At 40.3% G+C, this 26,537-nt stretch overlaps 1 long non-coding RNA gene across 1 annotated transcript; it reads right to left on the reverse strand.

Moving 5' to 3' along the window:
- Positions 1–1,201: 1,201 nt before the first annotated feature.
- On the reverse strand, positions 1,202–19,656 carry LOC122425164. The gene is made up of 3 exons (XR_006264727.1): positions 19,644–19,656; positions 17,517–17,518; positions 1,202–1,338 (listed from the first exon to the last, which is right to left on the reverse strand). It is a non-coding gene; the product is annotated as an uncharacterized LOC122425164 (long non-coding RNA).
- Between the last annotated feature and the right edge of the window lie 6,881 nt (positions 19,657–26,537).

A 26,537-nucleotide genomic window follows, 5' to 3' on the forward strand; every position in this document is an offset into this window, starting at 1 on the left:
GGTGGGCAGCTTCTAAGTCAGCATCCCACAATCCCACCTCTTTATATTCCTGCCTCTATGGAACTCCCTGCCCCTGAGTATGCACTGGAGTTAGTGACTTGCTTCTAACCAACGGAAAAAACGATGGCATATCACTTCTGCGATTAGGCTACAAATGTGTCTAGCATTCGTCTTGTCAGCAGACTCACTCTCCTGCCCTCTCAGCTTGTTCATTTTCATGAAATAAGCTGCCATACAGAGAAACCCACGTGTCAAGGAACTAAGGGCCAACAACACTCCATTTTGTCAATCCTGTTGACAACCGTGAACAGTAGATTCTTTACCAATTGAACTTTCAAATGAAAGCCCACCCCAGCCTGACATTTTGGTTCTAGCTGTGAGACCCTGAAGCCAAGGACCCAATTAAGGTATGCCCAGATTCCTGACCCATGTGAGATGTGGGGTAATAAACATGGGTTATTTGAAGCTACTTCACTTTAGGATAGTTTGTTATGCAGCAGTAGATTACTAACACAGATTTCTTTCTTAAAGTTAAAAAGTACATAAACATACATTTCTGCTGAGAGTTGGTGATGAGTTAGATTGTCACTTAGTTGGTTTTCTCTTAGTTTGAATTCTTCAAAAAATGTGTAGATAGGTTAATCCACCTGAAGAATACTTCAGATATTACCCTTCTTCTATTTAAACACCTTCATTGACTTTTATTGACTGAAGGAAAGAAGGACTACTTTTGCAAGTGTCATTCAAAGCTCCCCTGGATATCTACTTTCTGCCAGCTGTTAGAACAATCTTCCTAAAACACCAATTACTGTTGAAAACTCAAACAACTCAATCAAAACATGGGTGGGAGATCTACATTGGCATTTCTCCAAAGAAGACATACAGATGGTCAACAATCACACGAAAAGATGCTCAACATCACTAATTATTAGAGAAATGCAAATCAAAACCATAATGAAGTACCCACCTCACACTGGTCTGAATGGCCATCGTCAAAAGTCTACAAACAATAAATGCTGGACAGAGTGTGGAGAAAAGGGAATACTTTTGTGCTGTTGGTGGGAATGTAAATTGATAACAGCCACTAGGGAGAACAGCAAGAAGGTTCCTTAAAAATTAAAAATAGAACTACCATATGACCAAGCAATCCTACTCCTGGGCATATCAAAGAGAAAATCATAATTCAAAAAGATACATGCACCCCAATGTTCATTACAGCACTATTTACAATAGTTAGGACATGAAAGCAACCTAAAGGGCCATCAATAAAGGAATGAATAAGAAAGATGTAGTACATATATACAATGGAATATTACTCAGCCATTAAAAGGAACAAAACTGGGTCATCTGTAGAGATGTGGATGGACCCAGAGTGAAGTAGGTTAAAGAAAAAGAAATACTGTATATTAATACATATATGTGAAAGCTAGAAAAATGGTATAGATGATCTTATTTGCAAAACAGAAATAGAGACACAGATACAGAGGACAAACGTATGGACACCAAGGGAGGAATAGGGGGAATGGGATGAATTGGGAGACTGGGATTGACACATATGAGGACTGACAGGATGGATTATCCTATGTAGCCAACTTATGCACTGTGCCCATCTTCTGTCCCTTCTTTTCCTCCATCCCATCCATCTTCAAGACACATGCTCTCTCTTAACCTCCATTGTCTTTCTCCTCTCGGGAAAATTTATTCTTAAAGATTCAGCTAGATGATCAGTGTAATCAAGAGGAAAAGCAAAGAACCCCAAATATACTCATTTCTTTAGATCTGCATAGATGAACTTTAGAAGGATCCAGAAGAAATCAGTGACACTGGTTGTGCTGGGGGGCGTGGTAGGGTGGGTATTCAGTAGGCTTAAGGGATAGAGGTTGGGAGAGAAAATTTTCACTGTGTATCCTCTGGTATCTTTGTAATTTTCTAGCATGTGAGCACATTGACTTAATCAAGCACCAAAGAAAACAGCTACAATGAAGGAAAGAAAGTTAATTTCTTGACTCATCCTTGTTAAGACCTTATTTCCCCACACTGAGTTAATTGCGGGATGACTTGCTTACTTACCTGTCAGCTCCTCTAGTATCTGAGGTTGGAGATTCATTCCTTGTTCACTCCTTATCTCCGACCCCCACTGTCTAGTGCAGTGTCTGCTACTTCACAGGTCCTTGAAATATCTGAGGAATAAAAGAGCTGCACTTCCTCACCACTCCCTGGGCAGATGCTAACTGCCTCCCTGGGGGCTCTGGACTTTGCTGCCTCTGGACTGTACCCTACTGATTCCTTTGCCTATATTTTCTTTCCCCCCATCATTTCATTTTTGATTCTTCCTTATCTTTTAAGACCCACCTCAGATTTCACCACAGGAAGTCATCTCTTTCCCTGATGTTCAGTAGCATGACTGAGGAGTTCTACAACTTTTCCGTTTATGTCCAGGGTTGGCAAACTATACCTCATGAGCCAAATCTGGTCTAAGCCTGGTTCTGTGAGTGAAGATCCCATTCTTCTACCTATTGCCTCTGGTGTTTTCCTTAACAAAGGCAGAGTTGAGACTCTAAAGCCCTGCAGGGCCAGAAAGTAAAAAATTTTGGCCCTTTATAGGAAAAGCTTGTTGATCTCTGATTTATACCTTAATTATACCTATTGACTAGTCTGCTCATTAAAACTCAAATTTGTACTCAAACTCTGTGTTGGATCCAGCCAAACTCATCACCCTGGCAAAAGGCTGCCCCCTCTTCCCTGGAGCCTACCAAGAACCATCCCACTGCAGACTTTCCCTACCTCTAGGGCTTCTGGAGTCCTTTCCTGTCTCAGGTTGGAAAGTGCTCTCCCTAACTCCCTGGAACTCAGCTCACCCCCGACCAATTTCTTATCACTTTCTGAGTCACACCCAGGTCCTCTGCTCAGAGAGGCCTTCCAGGACCACCTCATTGGGGAGGATCACTGCTGATCTTACTGCAACACTGGGCATTTTTACAAGGCAATTCTGCAAACTGAACTTATTTTTATTTATTGCTTGAATTTTTTCTCTCTCCTACCAGACCATGAAGTCCTTGAGGGTAGTCTCATATCTATCTAGTTTACCACAGTATTTGCAGGGTCTAGGATAGCGGCTGTCACACACTGGTAAGGACTGTAGGAAATACTATTTACTGACTGACTAAGCAGATGAATAAATGAATACATTTTCATCTCCATAAAAGTGACTACCTGAGAGTCTAACAGGCACTCAAAATTATTTGTTGAACGAATGAATAATTTAAGAGAGGATATTTAGTCATAATACTGATAGATGAAAGTAACTCATTGCATGGTTCGCTCAACCTTTTAATATCAGCTCATGGAAAAGAATAGCTTTCTTCAGCTCCATTTAAATTATTCAGGATAAAGGAAAGAAAGTACACTCTCGAGGGACACACTAGAATACCCTCTGATCGTGTGTGTGTATGCGTACGTGCCTGCGTGTGTGAGTGAAAGAGAGATACACAGCAGCCTGTAGGTCTCTCAGTCAAGCTGCTGTCCATAGGCTGGGGGCAGGGGAAGAGAAAGGACACCGCAAACGTGCTGCCAGTGGACTGCAAAGTCTGATTTTCCTGAAAACCAGCAGTTCACAAGTTGGAATACTCATTCAATATAGTTTTTAAAGCAATGCTGTTTTGGACCATAAAACTGATGCATGCATTGCAAAAGAATTTAAAAGCTAAACAAAATGTAAACAAGAAAATAAAAATTACCCTTAATCTCACCATCATGGTTGCCTATCTTTTTCTTGTGTATTTGTGTTTTAAATTCCTTTCCCCCCTCTCTCCTTTCTGTTTCTTTCTGTCTCTCTTTCCCACAGACACACACACACACACGCGATCTATTTAGCATTCTATGTGTTCTGTACACCAACTATGCCTCAATAAAAAATAAAACAAATGTGTTTTGACAAAATTTTAAAGAACTGTATACTATTACAGTTAATTTACCCTAATCCCTTGCATCAGTTGTTTTTATTCATTGCTATCAGTCTACAACTAATACAAAATTCTACAATGAACAAATTTGCTAACTTTGCATTTTCCTTAAGGAGCTTTGTAAAAGCAACATTATTGGCTAAAGGAGTATACTGTGGACCGGCACAGCCATATTAATTGTGTGGGAATGATAAAAGTCCACAGTCTTAACCCCATTCATATCTATTTTACCACACCCCCGCCAAAGAATTTCACCAAAATTATTACATTGTTAAACACATAATACTTTTATATTTCATTAGAAAACATCAATTAAAATGCTTACCAATTAAATCTTTTTCTACAAATTTATTTTCCATGTTCACATGTCTTTTGAAGCTTAAATATTCAATTACACTTAAAGAATTATTGCTATCATCTACATGCTTGATTATACTTCCAATCAGAAGAAATATTTTAAGTGTAGTATACAAGAATCATTTGATATAAACAATCAAATTTATATAGGCTGTAATACTACTACAACAATAAAAATTTGTGATTTAACAGTTCACTTACCCTCAGCTGATTTATTGATCCATTTTAACTCTTTGGAGTATGGAATACCTGCATAAAAACAAAAGAATGGATTTGGAAAGCTGAAATTAGGATTAAGGACCAGGCTCTCAGGCAACAATCCTTGAGGTCTTGCGCAAGTACACAATACAACAAAGTTATCTGGTGGGGCTGTGCCTAGCCCATACCCGCAGATCAGATGATCCTGTTGTCAAAGTCTGGGGATCTTAATAAGAATTGTAACAAGGAATGTTAATAAAAATCTTGCAATTCAGGAATGCAAGGAAATCCAACCAGTCCATCCTAAAGATCAGTCCTGGGTGTTCATTGGAAGGACTGATGCTGAAGCTGAAACTCCAATACTTTGGCCACCTCACGCGAAGAGTTGACTCACTGGAAAAGACTCTGATGCTGGGAGGGATTGGGGGCAGGAGGAGAAGGGGATGACAGAGAATGAGATGGCTGGATGGCATCACCGACTCAATGGATATGAGTTTGAGTAAACTCCGGGAGTTGGTGATGGACAGGAAGGCCTGGCATGCTGTGACTCATGGGGTTGCAACGAGTCAGACACGACTGAGCGACTGAACTGAACTGAACTGATAGACTTTCTTCTTTTCCCTGACTCTGCTGTGCTTTATCCACAGTCTAATAAGCCTGTACACATATTCTGAGCAAGACAGCTCTTATTCAAACAGAATCTTGCAAATGGGACTTGCCACAAGGACATGTTTTTCTTTGTTGGATACGACCTATTGACTATACTCAGAGAAGAAGCCTGTGTCTTAGAAATATGCTGCTGCTGCTGCTGCTAAGTCGCTTCAGTTGTGTCCGACTCTGTGTGACCCCATGGACAGCAGCCCACCAGGCTCCTCTGTCCACGGAGTTCTCCAGGCAAGAATACTGGAGTTGGTTGCCATTTCCTTCTCCCCCTGCCTCTATAGGTCTGGTTATATAGTAGCTGCAGGGGCTATGCCCTGATTATAGACACAGGATTAAGGACCTGTAAGAATCTAAGAGGATGATATGGACTCCTCTCCTGCTCAGGAGTAAGGCTGGTCTTTGACTTAGGGGTCAAATCCCACTGGTCTGGGGGTGAGAGTGGGGTGTAATAGCTGAGCAGAACTCGTAAAGTAAGGTAGAGACAAACCTTGGAAGAGGAGAGGAAGGTTGGCTATAGAACACAGGAGAGAAAGTACCAGAGAAATTCTGTAATATATCCAGAGGGAAAGCATCTTTCTGAGCAATATTCTTCAAATATTACTGCTCATGACTCCTAAAATGCTTCTGAAAAAGTATTTATCCTTCATCTATGTTTATTATCACAACTATTTTTATTTGCATTTAATTGGTCAAAACAACAGATATATGCATTATAAATTTTGATAAATAATTACAAAACACAAGAAGTAAAATTTTAATGGAAGTGTGTATCTTAAATGAGTTTGGGTTTTTCTCTCCTATTAACTCCAGAATACGTTTTATTGTCCAAGTGAGACAGAATTCAGCATCAATTTCACTCCTTCTGCCCGCCCCCCCTGCCCCCCACCTTTTAATCACAATTGTAAGGACTGAAAACCTTTGTTCACATAAGTAGATGGACGCGGAAAGAGTTTTTTTTACAGCAACATCACTCAAGTCTTTAAACTCTTCCAAGTCATTTGTCAAAAATTATATGGTGATCTATCATCAAAAATTATTTTTAATGATCAACTGACAACTCCATCAGATCCTTCTTCAATTTTGTTGAAAGCAAAGAACTGAAAAGGATTTGTAACCCAATCACTAGAATCATTCATTTTCTCAACACTAACAGCTAAAGTTTGAATCACTCCTTTGTCTGAAGTCCTGGATTTTTTACCCTGGGGGAATGCACCACAGTAAGATTCAAATGGTCAAGAGGTGGGCCTCCCTGTGATAAAAGGGGAAAAAGGCAGCCATGAGAAGGGAAGTGGGAGGGAACCAGCTGGGGCTCATGGTACAAATCCAGATGCGTCCTTCTCCTTGAGTTGTGGTGTCCTGGAGCAGGCCACTCCAGGAGCCCACATTGTGAGGCTCTGGCAGGAGAACTTGCATGCCACATGCGTGCTCTCAGAGCACTTTTAGAAGACTCTAGAGGGGAGCTGACAATCTGGAAATTATTCCTTTAAAACCGTTCATGCAAAGTTGCCCTTAAAAATCTTCATGTCAAGTATCAGAGAAATAGCAGATTCAGGCAAAAATCATCAACGTAGGCTAGAACTGGTGAGGAATAGGACAGTTACTAAACATGAAGATGAAACCAAGTATCACTAAATACGACATAATTATAGAGCACAGAAAGTTGCGAACTGTACATGGACAAACAGTGGGTCCCTACAGAGAGGATGCACTGAGAAAAACATAGCATCATTTCTGATAGTTCTACCTGAAAAGTGTATCTTGAATTGCATCTTGGGGAAATGTTTAGAGAAACTCAAATGGAGGGATGTTCTACAAAATAATTGGCCCGTACTCTTCAAAAATGTCCAGACAAATGCAGTATGTGACCACAATTGGATCCAGACCTGTAAACCCATTACTGGGAAAATGGGTGAAATGCAAAAGAAGTCTGTAGATTAGAAGGCATCACCATTTCATGGCTGTACTATGACGATGTGGGGAAAGGCTCTTATTTTTAGTGAAGAGACTTTGGAGTATAAAGGTGTAATGTGTATTAACTCAGCAGTGTAACTTCTTATGGCTCTGAAAAAATCTAAGTACATATATTGAAGGAGTGATAAAACTGTGAGGAACCTGAGTGAAGAATACGCAGGAACTCAATGTACTGTTATAGAAGCTTTTCTGAAAGTATGAAATAATTTTAAAATAAATCATTAAAACATCTTATTCTCCTGGGAAGCTGCAAAGCCCTAGTTTAAAGATCACCAGAATTTTTTTTTTTAAGAAACGTCATGGACAAAAATAAAGCCTTCAGGAGTTCAAAGCCAGTGTGAACACATAAAAGAATTCATTACAAGTAAGAAGGTCCTCATTGTGTAGTAGGAATAAAATCACGCAGAGATAAGTGAGTGAGTCTCAAAGAAGGGGGAGTAGAGAAGTTCCCTTGTACATAGGTAATAAGTATTTTTTTTACTCTCTTTTTATTTTCCTCCCCCCCTCCCCCCAATTAGTACTATGTTTACGTAATAAGGGAAATTCGTATATTTAGAGTTCTCAAAACTACATCCTGGAAATGATCAAACCGACCTAGAGATATACTTGTTTAGGGTTTTACTTATAACAATGGCTAAAAACACAAATATTTTGCTACCTGATTTTTTAGAACTAAGAGTTGGTGTGTTTTTAGTATAAGTAGAAAGCTCTCTGGAGTCCATGTCTGGCCCTGAAGTCATGGTACTGCTCAGGGTATAGGGATGGAATGTGCCTTATTCTCTCCAGCTCACTGGAGGAGAGTGGATGAATGTCATGACTACTTTTGTGCAGGCCCTAGAAAAGAGCCAACAAATAATTTTTTGAAACAGGACTTAGGGGTTCCAGAGGATTACTGTGAAATGTTCTGCTCTTCATGCAGTTCTCAGAAACCAGAATAAAACTGAAAAAAAACTGGAGACATTTTCATCTGGAGCACATTGGTCTATAATAATAGGACTTTAACTACTTGACTTTTGTAAGCAAAATTATTCTGGAGAAGTAACTTTTTCATACAATTGTATGTGTGTGTGTGTGTGCATGTGTGCGCAGGCACAGTCTGTCCTGTTCAAGTCTTTGAGACCCCATGGATTGTAGCCCATCAGCCTCCTCTGCCCATAGGATTTTCCAGACAAGAATAGTGGAGTGAGTTATCATTTCCTTCTCCAAGGTAATGAGTTTGAAGTTTATGCAAAGAGAAGGCAGCTGAAGAAAGGTTGAAAAATTCTGCCACAGACATCAGTAGGATACCCTCAAACCTGAAACAGGCATAAGATAGAAACTAAGCATAGGTCATGCCCTCTGATGTCCATCTCTGGTATTTTTCATTGATTAAAATGATGATAACTCTTGTTCAGTGTAGCCAACAGAATAACCTGCATTCTGGTCAGGACTGGATTTTCCTCTATGTGTCCAACTATGATATGATCTGATCTCACACGGGCTCTTTCATGCTGTGATGTACATTTCTTTATTCTTGGTCCTTACTGTGAAATATCTGCCTCTAATATTTTATCAATTGATTTCTACTAGTAGCTTTGCTTGCTTCTCATTGACTTTGCAAACAATGGCTATCACCATGCCATATTATAGTTCTGTCTCTAACTACAGTCTCTGTTTCTGTCTAGATTCTCAACCTAAACATTTTCTCTACTGCCATGACTTGGAATGGTTACTATTTAAATAGGAGAAGGCAAGTTGCCCTTATCACCACCTGATTGGTAATAGGCCTCTTGGAGTCCTCTACTAGGCAGGATTTTGAAAGTTCTTCTGGGCTCAGTGGGAGAGCACGCCATGACTGATTAATCACTTCTGCTATGGCCTCAGGGAGAAATACAATGATATGTTGGTATGTGAGGGTAGGCAGCCTCTGTGGGAATCCCCATTGATCCCTCCCCTGGTATTCTTCTCTTTGAGAGTGGGCGGGACCTAGTGCCTTGCTTGGAACCAATAGAATACAGCAAAAGTGATGGAATGTCACGTCTGTGTTTAGGTTATGACTGTGACCTCCATCTTGCTGGAAGATGCTGTCTTGCTGGCCTTGATGAAGCAAGCTAGCTGCCTTGGTGGAATGGCTCATGTAACAAGGAACTGAGGGGTGCTCCAGACAACAGCCAGCAGAGAAGTGAAGGTCTCAGTCCAACAGTCCTTGAAGATTGGAGGCCTGCCTTCCAACGAGACCCCAGCTGTGGCAAAGACACCATGATTGGCAGCCATGTCAGACACTCTGAAGTAGAGGATCCAGTTGAACATGCTGGATTCCTAACCCACAGAAACTGTATGATAATAAATGTGCGTTCTTCTAAGCCAGTAAGTTTCAGGGTAGTTTTTTACATAATAATAGACACACCATGTACATGCTATCCCTCATTTAACCATTTCATGAACATTACTGAGGAACAGAAAAATGACAGGGGCAGTGCCACACACTTAGCAAACAGTAAGAAGCTGGAGCTAAATTGAAGGGAGGAAGTACAAATTTTATAAGATCAACTGCAAGAACCCAAGGCATAGCTATCAGAGTGGTGAGGCCAACTGTTCTGGAGAACCCAGCCAGCTCTGAATTTAACTATATTTGTCACCCAATTCAATGAAGTTCACAACAGTCTTTATATCTCTTATCCTGCACTTCAGTATGATTCCTTGTTTTTCTCTCTTCACCAGAGCAGAGGGTTTATAAGAACAGACACCCTTTCACTGGAAAAGAGTGTACCCGGCACAGTGTCTGGCACATACAAGGCTCCCATAACTATTTATTGAATAAATGAATGTCTACGTTTCCTTGACTGTCAATAACTCACAAAATACTGCCACACATCTGAGAAAAATAAGTACTGAAATGGTTATAATAAAGATTTTCTTTACCCTGTAAAGGGAGCAAGTCTTAGTATCTGGCCAATTCACTCATTTAAGGCATCTAATTCCCTGATAATGTCAGTTAAAAGGGACCTTACTGTAATAAGTACCATAAATTATTCATGGCTAACAACACAGTGCTCAAGGTCAAGTGAAATCTGATGGAAAATCTCTTCACTGAGGAAAAATCAGTTGCTGATTGTTATCACAACTTTCACAGCCTCTGTTTACAGAGCTTCTCACCTTCTGGTTTGTTCAACGGGGACCACAGGCACTAAGTTCATTGTATGGAAAATTAGGCAATTTCATTTATCTGACTGCCTGCTTCTCTGCTGCTAGGAATTTTCTTTTTCTTGTAAAGGATATTATTTTTGTCTTTGAACTATTATAAAGAGAGCAGGAAATCAGTTATGGTATGACAGAGGCAGAATAAGCGAAAAATAGATTAGCTGTTAAAAAGAAACACAGAAAGCAAGTATTACCAAATTTCTGAGATGAGCCCTGAACTTGCTTCGCCTATAAAATCTAGAACCTACACTGAAGGGATAAGTTTAGCATTAGCTTGGCTGGTAAAATGGCCAAAGGGTGTGTCATCTTTATTCACTGAGAATGAGAAACGGCATTTAGGTTTCTCCTGTTGCTCTGTGTTGAGAAGGATTTTGAGGCCCAGTGAAGGAGCCCTATGATTGATTAATGATGGCACAGAGTCTAGAATAGACATATTAGTAAGTTTATTTACAAGTCTTAGATTTCTCTAATTAATGCAATTTCAGGGTAAATTGTGACTCAGTGAAATCCAATTATGATTTCTTTAAAAAAAAAAAATTGCAATAGCATGACCAGACATCTTTCTAAATTCAAGAAAAAAAAATTCCCCTCTTTTACTTTAGATTTAAACTTACCTTCAACAGGTTATTTTAGTTTAGGGAAGGATTTCAGGTTCTGAAATGTTACCAGGTTTCTCATGAGGGAAAAACAAAGCCCACAAAAAAATGAATCATTTTTCAAAGGTGACAGAATCCCCTGATGCCTCTGGCTTATGTGTTTGCATTTCACTGGAAAGCAATAACTACATGTCCACTGGTGATTTGCTTTAATCTTAAGATAAATAAAACCTGTTGGAGCAGCAACTGGGAACAGGGTGGTCAGAGGGTAAACAGCATTGCGAGTACTTTGTTCTCACATTGCACATGATTTCCTTGGGGCATCTAGCCCTTCACCAACCTACATTAGTACACCAAGCCTTTAGAAAAGCCCCATGAGACAAAATAGGCTGAAAAGGCTTTACAACATAGTTATCAAACTCAGTAGACTGCATAAAGGCAGTGTGTATTTTCAGACAACCTTGGTCTATAAAACTTTTTTCCTTACTCGACTGTGAAATGTGAGGTGGTCTGACACCTTGAGAGCAGGACCACAGGTTCCTCCCATTTGGCAAGTCTACGCATTATCTGGACTTTGTTTCTGCCAGTTTCTACCAGATACATTAGTTTCCTGGAGTCTTCTACTCCTTCCCCTCAAAATATAAGGTGTGGAGCAAACAAACATCTTCTCCAAGAACCTGCCTTCTCTTTATTACTATGTATTTGTGACCCAGCTTGCTGAATTTTCATTCATTCATTTATTCATTCACTTGTTCATTTACATATAAATTTAATAGAAATATACTGAGATGTGATGCTAGTGAGGTCCTGAAGATACAAGGGGAGAGAAAAGAACAGAGTTAATATCTTCATGGAAAATAGTGAGGAAGACAAATTAAACATGTAAATGAATGATATACTGTGTGTTACAAGGAATAAATAAGAGACTGAGAAAGAGAAGAGTAGAAAGGTATTTCTGTTTCTAAGCAATTGACAGACTAGATGTTTGCAGAAACTCATCTTAGTAAAGTACAATGATTTTAACGCTTAAGAAAATACTAAAGACATTTTAAGAAATGAATTGCTTTCTGCACAGGAGAGCAAGGGAACTGCATGGAGGCCATAAATGACCAGAAAACAAGAATCATCAGGGAAAGGTAGCTCTGGAGTTTGGCACTTGTCTTAGGGTAAGTTATTTTTCTCATGGTTGACATCCTGGGTCTAAATTAGTCGCCAGGAGGAGATAAGAGGGGCTTCCCCAGTGGCTTGGCGGCAAAGAATCTGCCTGCAGTACAGGAGACACAGGAGAAGTGGGTTTGATCCCTGGGTCAGGAAGATCCCCTGGAGAAGGGCATGGTAACCTACTCCAGTATTCTTGCCTGGAGAATCCCACCGACAGAGGAGCCTGGTGGGCTACTGACCAGAGGGTCGCACAGAGTCAGACGGGACTGAGCAACTGGGCAGAGCATGCAGGAGAGAGGAGGAGCAAGTGCCCGAGCAGAAGCTGGCTTTACGGGGCTCTGCATGGGGCCAGGAGAGAAAAGAGAAGGTGTTTCCAGGTTTGGGGCTGGAATCCATGCTATCAGCAAACAACCTCAGCGCAGAAATGTAATTTTAGGCAGTTCTAAGGTGGCTGGGAGAAGGAAAAGTCTCAAGTTCTTAGTGCAGAAATGCAATCAGAAACCTGGGTCTTGACGATTATCAAGAAATGACATTCACAATTAAAACCAATACAAACATTAAGAAACAAAGTCATCATGCATATAATGAGAAACAAGACTACATATATAATTACCCAACTATTCAGGAGGAAGAAATGGAATTAGGGAAGCCTTGCCCAGTCTTAAAATTTAAAATAAGATTATAGACTTAAATAGTATTATAGTATTAATCACTATAAGTAAAAAAAAAATTCAGTAAGAAATAGAAGCTTATTGGATATCATTTTTAAAAATGCAGCAATACAGAATGATTAAAAAAATAAAAAGATGAACAGGTTAGGTAAGTATTAATCCAAAGAAAACGTGTACCTCTATTTCTAGAAACAAATGCTTCTACAGATAAAGAGGGTCACTAGATTTTCACAAAAGTTGCAATCATCAGAAGGACAGAACAATTCCAAACATGTTTCTGGTAGTATAACTTCAAAATTCCTAAAGCAAGAATTTTAGGACCACAAAAAAAAATTAACAAGTCCCCTATGATTGCAAAAACTTCTTTATCAATAGGAACCAAAAAATAATAAAGGAAATAAAAATGAGAAGATAGGAGATTTAAAGAACACAGTAAGAATAACGTACTGGATATATACAGATCACTATTCCTAATATATTAGCAAACTTTAAAATTTTTTGCATACATGCAACATATATAAAATTTGACCCTGTACTGGGGCATAAAGAAAGTATCAACAAATTTCAAGCAACCGATATCACAGAGACAGTGTTGATACTTGATTTATGCCCTCGTTCAGTTCAGTTCAGTAGCTCAGTCGTGTCCGACTCTTTGCGACCCCATGGACTGCAGCATGCCAGGCCTCCCTGTCATCACCAACTCCTGGAGCTTACTCAAACTCATGTCCACTGAGTCGGTGATGCCATCCAACCTTCTCATCCTCTCTTGTCCCCTTCTCCTCCCACCTTCAATCTTCCCAGCATCAGGGTCTTTTCCAATGAGTCAGTTCTTTGCATCAGGTGGCCAAAGTATGGGAGTTTCAGCTTCAGCATCAGTCCTTCCAATGAATAGTCAGGACTGATTTCCTTTAGGGTGGACTGGTTGGATCTCCTTGCAGTCCAAGGGACTCTCAAGAGTCTTCTCCAATATCACAGTTCATAAGCATCAATTCTTCAGCGCTCAGCTTTCTTTATAGTCCAACTCTCACATCCATACATGACTACTGGAAAAACCAATAGCTTTGATTAGACAGACCTTTGTTGGCAAAGTAATGTCTCTGCTTTTTAATATGTTGTCTAGGCTGGTCATAATTTTTCTTCCAAGGAGCAAGTGTCTTTTAATTTCATGGCTGCAGTCACCACCTGCAGTGATTTTGGAGCCCCCCAAAATAAAGTCTGCCACTGTTTCCATTGTTTCCCCATCTATTTGCCACAAAGTGATAGGACCAGATGTCATGATCTTAGTTTTCTGAATGTGGAGTTTTAAGCCAAACTTTCCACTCTCCTCTTTCACTTTCATCAAAAGGCTCTTTAGTTCCTCTTCACTCTCTGCCATAAGGGTGGTGTCATCAGCATATCTGAGGTTATTGATATTTCCCCCGGCAATCCTGATTTCAGTTTGTGCTTCATCCAGTCCAGCGTTCCTCATGATGTACTCTGCACGGTGACAATATACAGCCTTGATGCACTCCTTTCCCGATTTGGAACCCGTCTGTTGTTCCACGTCCAGATCTAACTGTTGCTTCCTGACCTGCATACAGATTTCTCAAGAGGCAGGTCAGGTGGTCTGGTATTCCCATCTCTTTAAGAATTTTCCACAGTTTGTTGTGATCCACACAGTCAAAAGTTTTGGCATAGCCAAATTTTATATATGTTGCACTTGTGTGTGTGTGTGTAACTTGACAAGTTGTTTAGAAATTCACACAGAAAAGGAAGAACTGGCAAGGTAGGCCTCAAAAAAGTTGATAAGATTTGCTATAACATATTAAGTTAAATAAGACATAGTAGTATGGGCCCAGGGACTGGGTCACAGAACACAGAAACAAAAGGTCCATGTGGAACCAGTGTGGGAAAATAAGACAATTCAATAAGTAACATTAGGACACTTAGTTATCCATATGGGGAGAAAAAAAGGAATTGAATCTCTACTTCACAACTTTCATGAAAGTCAATTTCAGATGTATCAAGGGCTTAAATGTGAAATGCAGAACTCTTAAGACATTTAAGAAGAAATACAGAAGTTTATCTCTATGACTTTGGAGGTGGGGAATGATTTCTTAAATGATTTCTTAAACAAGAAGCAAAAAGCACCACCTATGAAAAAAAGATAGATCAATTTGACATGAAAAGTAAAAATTCTGCTCAATGAATGATAAGGGAAAATAATATTTCAAGATATCTATAACTGCATGTTACAGAAAAAAAAAAACATTTTCTACAGGTTAAAAAGTCACAGGTACTGCCAATTCTACTGTGTGGTTTGTTGCCTATATTTGTAATTGAAGGCCACTTTTTATTCAGTTAGAGGTCACTGAAAATAAAAAAAAATGTATATTTTCCTCATTCAAGTTAATATATAACATATATAAAGTCTGTTCAGGCTACTATAACAGAACATCATAGGTGGGGTGGCTTACAAACAACAGAAATTGATTTCTCACAGTTCTGGAGACGGGGAAGTCCAAGGTCAATGCACTGGAGAATTTGGTGACTGGTAAGGACCTGCTTTCTGGTTCACCATTCCTTCTTAATGTCTCACATGGAGGAAGGGTGACAGATCTGTCTGGGGTCTCTTTTATTAGGACATGAATTCATTCATGAAGGCCCCAGCCCATGACCTAATCATCTCCTAAAGGCCTCACCTCCTAATACCATCACACTGGGGATTAGGTTTCAACACACGAATTTTAAAGGGAATATGAATGTTCCATCTAGGAGCATCAATGTTCTTGAAAAAGCAGTACTGTGTTTCTTTTTAATCTTGTTTATTAAAATTTTAAGAGATTAAGAAAAAAAATCCAACATATTCTGTGATAGAAAAACATTTAGCTGACACAAAACAGGTCCTTTAGTTTCTCTTCTGTTAAACTCAAGTAGTATTTAAATGCTTTCATTTAAAAATACAGTTGAACAGTTACATTTCTGTTTAATTCTATCAGATGATTAGACTGCCTCTCCATCCATCCATATGTAAGTTAAGCATGCTTCTCTGATCTTTGATTTTGGATCTAGGCATAGGACTTGCTTTGCCCAGTGGGATGTGAATAGACAAATTATAAGTAAAGGCTTGAAATGTGACTTCATGGTTTGGCTTGGCTCTTCTGTACATTTCCTATCACCATGAGACAAACATACCCTTGAAGCCACTGTCCCTCTGGTCTGGGTACCAAAATGCCACATAAGATGCAAAGTCAACAGACAGACCCACAGGCCATTGAAGAATTTGTCCAGACAACTCACAGAAGCCTGAATAAGAAATAAAGGCTAATTTTTGAATACTACTGCTATTGTGAGGGTATCTGTTATGCAGCCATAGGTGACTAATACAGTGTCCATCTATCCAGCCATTCTATTATCAGTTATAAGCACCTAGGAAGATGTCTGCAGTGATGTCTTTCAAATGTTAATAATGGTTGTAGAAAAAGCACTTCTATTGAGGCTTGGTAGTAAGCAACTCCAGTTCTTGTTGTTGCTGGGCTATTGCCAGTGTATTGAGAAGACGCATGGGCAAGCATGAAGAGTTTCTGCTACACAGGGCAGGCAGCTCTGCCACCTACCAGACTGGCCCTGTGACCTGGGTGAAGCAGGCAGTCTCCCTGACAACACATACATACCCCATACCCCTGCCTCCCCCGCCTCCCATGCAGTACCTCTCCTGCAAATTTTACTACACAGCTAAGGTGGGGAGTAGGGGAAAAAGGAGGAAACAGCTCCAGGTCAGGTCCTGCCTGTTACTGCTTCAGCCTAAAGAATATCATTATTCATAAATTATAACTGCTCATGCTCTGGATTTTACTTGTTAAGAGCTGAGTATAATTTCCTTAATTAGAGTCAGGAGTTGGAATGCCTAAAAATAGAGACATGGAGAACATCAGAAATTCTGAACCTAAAATAAAACTTTTCAAACAGATTATTTTTGAAAGAATAAAGCTTTATATGCTCTTGGAGAGACATCCTTGTGTGTGTGTGTGTGTGTTAATTTTGAGCCTGGGAAGTTTGTTCTGTACCCAGTGATTCTACAATGCAGTTTTCCTGCAGCCTTGTTGAATTTTACCACATATTTGTACTTCTACCCTCAACATTTAAAAATGCTTTCATACCTGCCATCTCTCCTATCTCTCTTCTTTCCCAAGGGCTTGCTGGGTAGGTATGATCGCCTTTTGCTCAAGTTAGCCAGAGAAGATTTCTTTGCTTGTGATTCACATTTCTTTGCTACAGACATTCTGAGAGCCTCTATATACTAGTGTGCATTGAGAACACCAGAAAGGAGAAAGAAAAGTCAGCATTCTTCCAGCTCATAGGACCCATTTTTTGTCTGTGGCATTCCTCAGAGTGCTAGTAGAGACCTGTTGTCTTAGTTATAACTTCTGCAAAATAAATGCTTTTCTTACGCGGTGTCTGCAGTCACCATACTCAGGTAACAACCAAACGAAGGAGAAGCCAGGAGAGACGGGTGTGTGACAGGGCTGAATCTACAGTAGGGACAGAGCTGTCTTAGGAAGAAGATCTTGTGGTTTTTAAAAAGATCATCTTATTTGCCTTATTCATTTTGTGATTTCTTATAAAGCCTGAAATCTTATTCCCAGGCAGCTTGTTCTTTTCTGGTTTTGGAGCCATTGGCTTGGCCCTGCACCCTTTCAAAAACTCACAACGCTTTTCTCTCATTCAAGGTATGCCAGATACTAGCTCTTTATTCCTTCTTTTCACATCTCTTCGACTCCTCCCCACCCACCCCTCCCATGGAGGTGCTGCTTATGGAGACTGTGCCTAAACCTGGTGGTCTCAAGGAAAAGTTAGTTGCCTGGCCTTGTGGAACAGGGCCCGTGGGTGTTACCGGGAGTCACAGGGCACTGCAAAGCATCTGGGCTGTCAGCAACCCGAAGCTCTATCTCTGCTGAACATAAAAGGAAGCAGCCGCTGAACATTTCCCAGATGGGAAGCTGGCCTGGCGGATTACATAGGAGATTAAAAGAACAGCTTTTTTGGTTCCCCTATTGAAGAGGTGTCAACTTGCTTCTCACTTGCTGGAAGTAAGTTGTCAGTATTTTGAAAGGCATCTCTTCACCCATATGACCAACTTTAAATGGGTCTGAACAGGGGAGGAGGGTACCCACAGGGGACACTGGGCAAAGTCTGGAGATATTCATGGCTGCCACAAAGGGGGTAGGTGGTAGGTGGGTAATACTACTGGCTTCTAACAACCAAGAGGACAAGGATGCTGCTAAACATCCTACAGTGCACAGGACAGCCCCGCAATGAAGAACTATCTAACCCTCACTAGTCAATATTGTCAGTACTGCTAAGGCTGAGAAATCCTGTTGTAGAGCATGATGGCTAATCATTAAAGCCATCGGAAAGTCAGAAAGGAGTCAGAAAGGCCAGAGTTCAAATCCTGGCTTCATCACCTACTGCCCCTGTGACCTAAGCAGATCGCTTCATTTAATTCTTTCATTTCTAAAAGGAAACTAGTTACACCTACCTCATCAAGTACTCAGATTAGTACATGGCACTTAAAATGATAAGATTTCACTATCAGTGCTCTGAATGGGCCTTATGGAAGACAGGAAGTTGACAGATGTGAACAGTACCTCATGTGCCAGGTACTGTGGCATGTAGAGCAGATTGTGGGGAAGAGTTTGTAGAAGAGACAGAGCAGAAACATGCTGCCCTATGTCTCATACAGTTTAGAATGATGTGGTTCAACATAACTTTCTGGAGTGATGGAAATGTTCCCTAACTGCTCTGTCAGACAGGATAGCTCCTATTCATACGTGAATTGTGAGCACTTGAAATGTGGCTACTGCAGCCAAGGAACTGAATTTTCAATTACTTAAGTTTAATTATTTAAAATGAGGATGCAACACGTAACTTATAGCTCTTGTATTGGACAGAGCAGTTTTAGAAGAGGAGATGAGACTGATGTGGACTGAATCTTGACAATCTGTGACACCACATGGGGAGGGGCACAGCTGGGGCAGAGAAATTGAGGGGGAGAGGCCATCACTTCTGAACAAGCATTTCATGGAAGAGATTCTAGGAAAAGGCGGGCCTGGAGGATGAATAGGCTTTTGCATAGCAGGAATGAAGACCAGTGAGGGGGAGCAAATTCCAGACAGAGGAAGCATGAGGGCAAAGATGCAGGCATGGGGAGAACAGCCTGGCATGTCTATACAGATGAGGGTCAGGTCCTAAGAAGGCAGCATCTTCTGAATGCAGTGAAGATGACATTAAAAAGCACCCAAAAGATACAACTTCCAAGCGAATTTAAGACAACAGAACATGTTAAATACACCACACTCATAGGAATGACTTGAAAAATTTTTTTTTTTTTTTTGAAAAATTTTTAAATGCCATGTTTTGTAGAGCTAAATTCTTTTGAATCCACCACATGTTAGTAAATGCATGTCTTAAACCCATGTCTGTGTGACTTCAAGCACAATGTTTTCTGGTCTACCCCATGAGAGCCCCAAGTCTCCTTGAGGGCATCAATAATATGAGAAGCTGGAAGAATGCCGAAGACACATTTTGACAATCTGTCTCAGGCTGCTCTGATTTCTGGAACCCAGTTAAGGATGGATGACACGGAGAGACAGAGGATACTGTCTCAATTCAATTTTATTGCAGGCACCCAGACACTGCCTAAAACTTTTCCAAGACATCTATTAAGTATCATGACTCCACCAAGCAGTACTTACTTAGAGGCAGGAAGGGTTGGACCAAAAGCAACAACTGCTCTGAGGATTTCACCTCCAGGGGAGGGGAAAATAATTTTTGAAACAGAAACCTGAGGTGTGTTGCTGGAGAGAGGAAAATTGATCTTTCAACATAAGGAATGTTTGCATAACATGCCAATTGTAGGATCCAATAAAGGCGAATAAAGAACTGTTAGTAAGACAAACATTTTTCAGGACAAAAGGAAATTATCTGTGCAAACCAAATCTTTGTCAGCTCTGGTTACTGGCTTCAAACCAGGGTTCTTATATAACTGGAAAACAATTGTGGCTCCCCAAACCAGGTGAATTTTTAAAGTTGCATATCTTAAAATATCTGACTCAGTCAACAACCAAAAATTTTGATGAATAAATTGGAAAGAAAAATTTCACAGTGGCTGTATTAATTTACATTCCCACCAATAGTGCAAGAGTGTTCTCTGCTCTCTACCCCCTCTCCAGAATTTATTGTTTATAGACTTTTTAATGATGTCTATTCTGACTGGTGTGAGGTGATATCTCATTGTAGTTTTGATTTGCAATTCTCTAATAATGAGCGACATTGAGCATCTTTTCATGTGTTTGTTAGCCATCTATATTCCTTCTTTGCAGAAATGTCTGTTTAGGTCTTTTTCCCACTTTTAGATTGGGTTGTTTGTTTTTCTGATATTGAGTTGTATGATCTGCTTGCATATTTTGGAAATTAATTCTTTGTCAGTTGTTTCATTTGCTATTATTTTTCCCATTCTGAGGGTTGTCTTTTCACCTTGCTTAGAGTTTCCTTTGCTGTGCAAAACCTTTTAAGTTTAATCAGGTCCCACTTGTTTACTTTTGTTTTTATTTCCATTACTCTAGGAGGTGGGTCATAGAGGATCTTGCTTTATGTCATCAAGTGTTGCCTATGTTTTCCTCTACAAGTTTTATAATTTCTGGTCTTACATTTAGGTCTTTAATCCATTTTGAGTTTATCTTTGTGTATGGTGCTAGGAAGTGCTCTAATTTCATTGTTTTACATGTAGCTGTCCAGTTTTCCCAGCACCATTTATTGAAGAGGCTGTCTTTGCCCCATTGTATATTCTTTCCTCCTTGGTCAAAAACAAGGGACCCATAGGTGCATGGGTTTATTTCTGGGCTTTCTATCTTGTTCCATTGGTCTATGTTTCTGTTTTTGTACCAGTACCATACTGTCTTGATGACTTTAGCTTTGTAGTATAATCTGAAGTCAGGATTCCTGACTTCCTCTAGCCCCATTCTTCTTTCTCAAGACTGTTTTGGCTATTCAGGGTCTTTTGTGTTTCCATATGAATTGTGAAATTTTTTGTTCTAGTTCTGTGAAAATTGCCATTAGAAATTTGATAGGGGTTGCATTGAATCTGTAGATTGCATTTGATAGTACAGTCATTTTCACAATATTGATTCTTCCTACCCAGGAACATGGAATATCTCTCCATCTGTTTATGTTGTCTTTGATTTCTTCCATTAGTATCTTATAATTTTCTGTGTACTATTCTTCTGTTTCCTTAGGTAGGTTTATTCCTATATATTTAATTCTTTTTGTTGCAATGGTGAGTGGGATTGATTCCTTAATTTCTCTTTCTGATTTTTCACTGTTAGTATGTAGAAATACAAGTGATTTCTGTGTATTGATTTTGTATCCTGCAACTTTGCTAAATTCACTGATTAGCTCTAGTAATTTTCTGATACTCTGTGGGCTGTCTACTAATTTTGGAAGAAAAAAGAAAAGGAGAGATGTCTCAAAATAAATATACAAATGTTTATAAAGAGAGAGAGAAAGAGAAACCTGGAAACATCTTTGAAAACTAAGCACATTGTTCCTAAAGGCAATCCCACAGAAGAGCAAAAATCATGTCAGAAAAACAGAAGCTCTATGGCATTATCAATATTTTTTTTTGTTCAATCACTCAGTCCTGTCTGACTCTTTGTGACCCTTGGACTGCAGCATGCCAGGGTTCCCTGTCCTTCACCATCTCCCAGAGCTTGCTCAAACTGTGGATAGCTTAATTCACGATTGTAGTCATCTGGTATTAAGACAATAATTTCATAAAGGGAAATTTCAAAATAACTTATAGGTGTCCACTCATTTAGGAATTAAGGTCTGTAGAGTTTTTCTCTAGCTAGAATCTAAGATAAGAACTCTAGGGAACAAGATGACCATTTTTAACCTCCCTGGTTTACAAAGTCCTGGTTCCTTTCTGTGGTCAGACACTTTGGATCAAGTCAGATGTGTTTTCAAACTACTTTGCCTCTTAATTTTTAAATCCTTGTTTATTTTAAAGAAAATTTAATCCATATGTTTCCGATTCATTTACACTTAACTCATCAAAATGCTGTTTCATAAAAAGCTCTTTGATGTTTAAATTGCCTTTGGAGCTATTTTTAATAAGTTTTTTTTTTTTTTTTAAAGACTTCCCTACTTAGAAACAGAAAGTTTCATTTCATTGCTATTTAACAACTTGGGGTCCAGAAGGTTGGGTTCAGTTTATTATCTAAATGAAATAATGTATGTAAAATGCTTCATAAATTCTAAAGCAATTGACACCTGTTAGTGATTAGAGTTGCTATTGTTATTACCACCACACAGAAGACATAAGGTTTGAGGTTTCTCCTTCCCATAGTTGGCTGGACTAGCTCATCTTGTGGCTCCCTCCTACTTATAACATTTTCTTATTCTACGACTTTCTCATTCTTAGTAACACATACAATAAACATGTTAAGTGACTAAGTAATGACAGAGTAAGTCAGGGAGAGACTCACCCACACAAATTAAATCCCTTTTAAATGAGCTCCTGGTTGGACCTACTGTGAGTAATGTGTCAGTCTTCACTGAGATTCAAGGTCTAGCTGGGTTTCACTGACTGACGGGTCAGTGTTTTCCTGGAGTATTATGTGCAGGAATGGTTAGATTCTGTTAGAAAAAGAATTCACTAAGAAGGAAGTTTTGAGAACAGGCACCTGGGGGCAGGAGGGGGACAATCAAAGCAAGGTGGGTTCTCTTCCCCAGTCTTATGGAGCGCTGCATGGAAAAGCTGCAGTTATTCTGGGAAGCAGGTGGTGTGGGAACATGGTCACATACTGTATTGTTCAGGGTGACACGACAAAATGTGAGATAAAGCATTCTCCCACTTCTTGGTGGAACCCGGCTCTGCCTTGTCCTCATACACATTGATGATAGAATCTGAACAGTGGACAGCAGTGGTTGGGATCTACGGTCTGGTAGGATGGGGCTGAGACATCTTGGCAATGCACAGCAATTGCGTGTAGCAGCAGCGTCCAGTTAAAGTTGGCTTAAGCACATGGGAGTCGCCTCTGAAACACTTTGGTGTATGTGTGTGGGTGGCCCAGGGGGTCTCTGTGACCTCATTCCTAAAGTCTAATGAGCCCTGGGGTCATTCAGATTTCATGTGAAAATGCCAAAATAGGCATTCAGCTCGTCCTGTCTTGACAACTGCGCAAAAGGTCTCGACCATTCTAACAAAAGTGAACAGGAAACCTTTGTCTCCTGGAAATTGACCCTGATCTTGCGTGTGAAGCACACACCTCGCTTCCTCATGCTCTCCCCATGCCTTGGCCTGTTGTACACCAGGCTGCCTTTAGGAATTTGGAATCAAACATGAAACTCTTCATCACACAATGGAGGGACCACTGCTCTGCCCTTTCGCACATCAGTCTTTCGTGGTGAATGGCTCTCCAGCCCTATGATTCTTGCCATATGGAACAATCGGTCCCTTCAGTTAACTTGCCAGCAGTAATCAGTTATTTCTCCTAGCCATAAATTTTCACCATTCTTTTTGGAGGGGGAAGAAATTAAAGTAACAAAGGGAGGTGGCTATAAAGAACAGAACTGTCAGAATAGAAAATGTTTGAGTAATTTGTTGGGTCCTTGATTTAGGGTTGACTAATTTCAGCACAAGTTTTGGTTTGGACTCTTTCTTGGGACCAAGAAGCCTTATTTTCATCTGCATCTCTAGTGAAGATTGGGACTACAAGTGTGGAAAAGCTGTGAGAGAGGTTTTATCAGAATGTAACAACTTCACTGATATTTTTGGCAGGGAGGACAGGGGAGAATTCATATCTGCTTGGCTATCTCTTTTCTCATGAAACAAACCAGAGTTCTGACAGTACCCACTGAACTTGGTCCATTACAGACACTGCCTGAGAAGCCACCTGATTCAGCTAAATGGTAATAACTTCTCTGAGCATCTAATTCCACCAGGTCTCATTTGAAAAAGAGGAAAAAATTCCCCAAATGACTAATGCTTTTAGGTCCAGCAGCCGTTTTTCATTGTCTTCAAAGCACCTGGTGTAACCTGCTTGCCTTCAATTCTTCTCAGAGCCCGTGGATTTGAAATGAAAAAAGCAAACAGGATCCCCTAAGTCCACAGGGCAAGGCAATCTACTTTTATAAAGAAAACATTGAACAGTTTTGAACATGTGGCCCTCTAAGCTCCCCCTGTCAGGGTCAGATTTATATATTTGCTCTGGAACCAAGATTTTTGTACACCAGGAACAATACCTTGGGGTATTTACAGTGCAAGCTATTTTCCTAAAGCAAACAGCTGCATCGGTAACCCCCCGTCCCCAGACACAGGAGTCAGAGCCTTCTCTGGGAGCAGGTGTGCCGTAACTAGGAGGCAACCTTCCTTGGGCCTGACTCCTTAAATGTCTGAACACTTCCCCCCTTCCAGAGCCACAATCTGATGACTTCTGAAGTCTTTGAAAAGGCAATTCTTTTCTTATTTCCCTCTTGATAAGAAAAACTAAAAAAGGGTCCAGTTATTGCAATCTAAAGGGAAGGGGTGGGTGGCTTCTAGAGGAAGCTGTAGATAAAGCAGAGCTATGACAAAGGCACTTTATCTTCTTCTTCTTCTCTTCTTCTAATAAAAAACAAAGTTCCCCTCCCTCTTTTCTGGCAGGGAGAGTACAGGCCTTGGTCTTGAGCAGGAATGTGAAAGGGAAACAAAGGCAAATCCTGAAGTTGGGATTCCCAGGGAGCTCACTTGGCCTGTGAGAAACTCCTAGCTGGCCTCCCTCAGTAGAGGTGAAAATCATCCACCTTCTGTAGAAGGGACTTGACAAAAAACAGGCAGAGATGGCATAAGGAGATGGTGTGAGTCATTTACTTATTCATTCCATAAATATTTATTAAGTGCCCACTTGGTATCGGGGGCTGATGACACTTTCGTAATGGAGTTGAACATCATCCCTACAAGTGATTAAAGCGGTCTCCTTCATTACTTGACCTCAAAACCTTCACGATTTCAGCCATTCCTTACCCTTTTAGAAAAGAGACACTGACAGGAGGCTGTCAAAGTGGAAACGCCATGAGAGGACAGTTGCCATTTTTCTATTATATTTTAAAAAATCTTTGCTTGAGTGGTGGGATCCAGTGTAACATGGTGTCATGGGAGAATCACAATTCAACAGTCAGGAGAGATGAGCTCTGCTTCTAGTTCTGCTAATCACTACCTGGGTCATGTGATCACATGCAAGTGACATTTATCCTCTGGGCTGCAGCCTTTTGAAAGGTATGAGGAGGTGGTGAGGATTTTTAATTGCCTTCCGGCTTTGTGATCCTACAATTTGTTAATAGCTTAAAAGTGGATATCTACTTATTTAATTTATATACAGAGTACATCATGAGAAATGCTGGGCTGGAGGAAGCACAAGCTGGAATCAAGATTGCCGGGAGAAATATCAATAACCTCAGATAGGCAGATGACACCACCCTTAAGGCAGAAAGTGAAGAACTAAAGAGCCTCTTGATGAAAGTGAAAGAGGAGAGTGAAAAAGTTGGCTTAAAACTCCACATTCAGAAAACTAAGATCATGGTATCTGGTCCCATCACTTCATGGCAAATAGATGGGAACAGTGGCTGACTATTTTTCTGAGCTCCAAAATCACTGTAGATGGTGATTGCAGCCATGAAATTAAAAGACGCTTACTCCTTGGAAGGAAAGTTATGACCAACCTAGACAGCATATTAAAAAGCAGAGACATTACTTTGTCAACAAAGGTCCGTCTGGTCAAGGCTATGGTTTTTCCAGTGGTCATGTATGGATGTAAGAGTTGGACTATAAAGAAAGCTGAGTGCTGAAGAATTGATGCTTTTGAACTGTGGTATTGGAGAAGACTCTTGAGAGTCCCTTGGACTGCAAGGAGTTCCAACCAGTCCATCCTAAAGGAGATTAGTCCTGGGTGTTCAATGGCAGGACTGATGTTGAAGCTGAAACTCCAATACTTTGGCCACCTCATGCGAAGAGCTGACTCATGGGAAAAGACCCTGATGCTAGGAAAGGTTGAGGGCAGGAGGAGAAGGGGACGACAGAGGATGAGATGGTTGGATGGCATCACCAACTTGATGGACGTGGGTTTGGGTGGACTCCGGGAGTTGGTGATGGACAGGGAAGCCTGGCGTGCTGCGGTTCATGGAGTTGCAAAGAGTTGGACACAACTGAGTGACTGAACTGAACTGAACTGAACTGATCCAGATTAAAATGTGATGGGAGGGCTGAAGTGCTTCGCATGTGGTCTAACCTGGAAGAGGAAAAGACATAAAGGAGGGAACCCTATGTATGTAGGTTAATAAATAAATAAAATATTGTTATCATATTAACAATAGGTCAGGACAGTTGGGGAGAGAACATCACGGGCTATGGAGTCAGGCTACTTGGGTTTGAATTCTGGCTCTACCACTATGCAGGTTGAGGTATTTCATTGACCTTTTCGAAATCTCAGCATCATCACCTGTGAAAAGGGTTAATATTAGTATCTACCGTAAAGAACTGTTGTCAGAATTAAGTCAGACTGCCTATCTAGCACAGGGTAGCTTAAACAAGTGTGGTCTGGAGACCCCTGAAGAGTTTTATTGGGTGGGGGTCTGTGAGGTCAAAAGAGGTTTCATGATGATATTAAGATATTATTTGCCCTTTCATCCTTATTCTCTCATAAATATACAGTGGAGGTTTCCAGAGGCTACATAATGTGTAACAGTATCACAGACTAAATGCA

This window comes from Cervus canadensis, chromosome 22 (assembly GCF_019320065.1).
Source record: "Cervus canadensis isolate Bull #8, Minnesota chromosome 22, ASM1932006v1, whole genome shotgun sequence".
Taxonomy (NCBI): domain Eukaryota; kingdom Metazoa; phylum Chordata; class Mammalia; order Artiodactyla; family Cervidae; genus Cervus; species Cervus canadensis.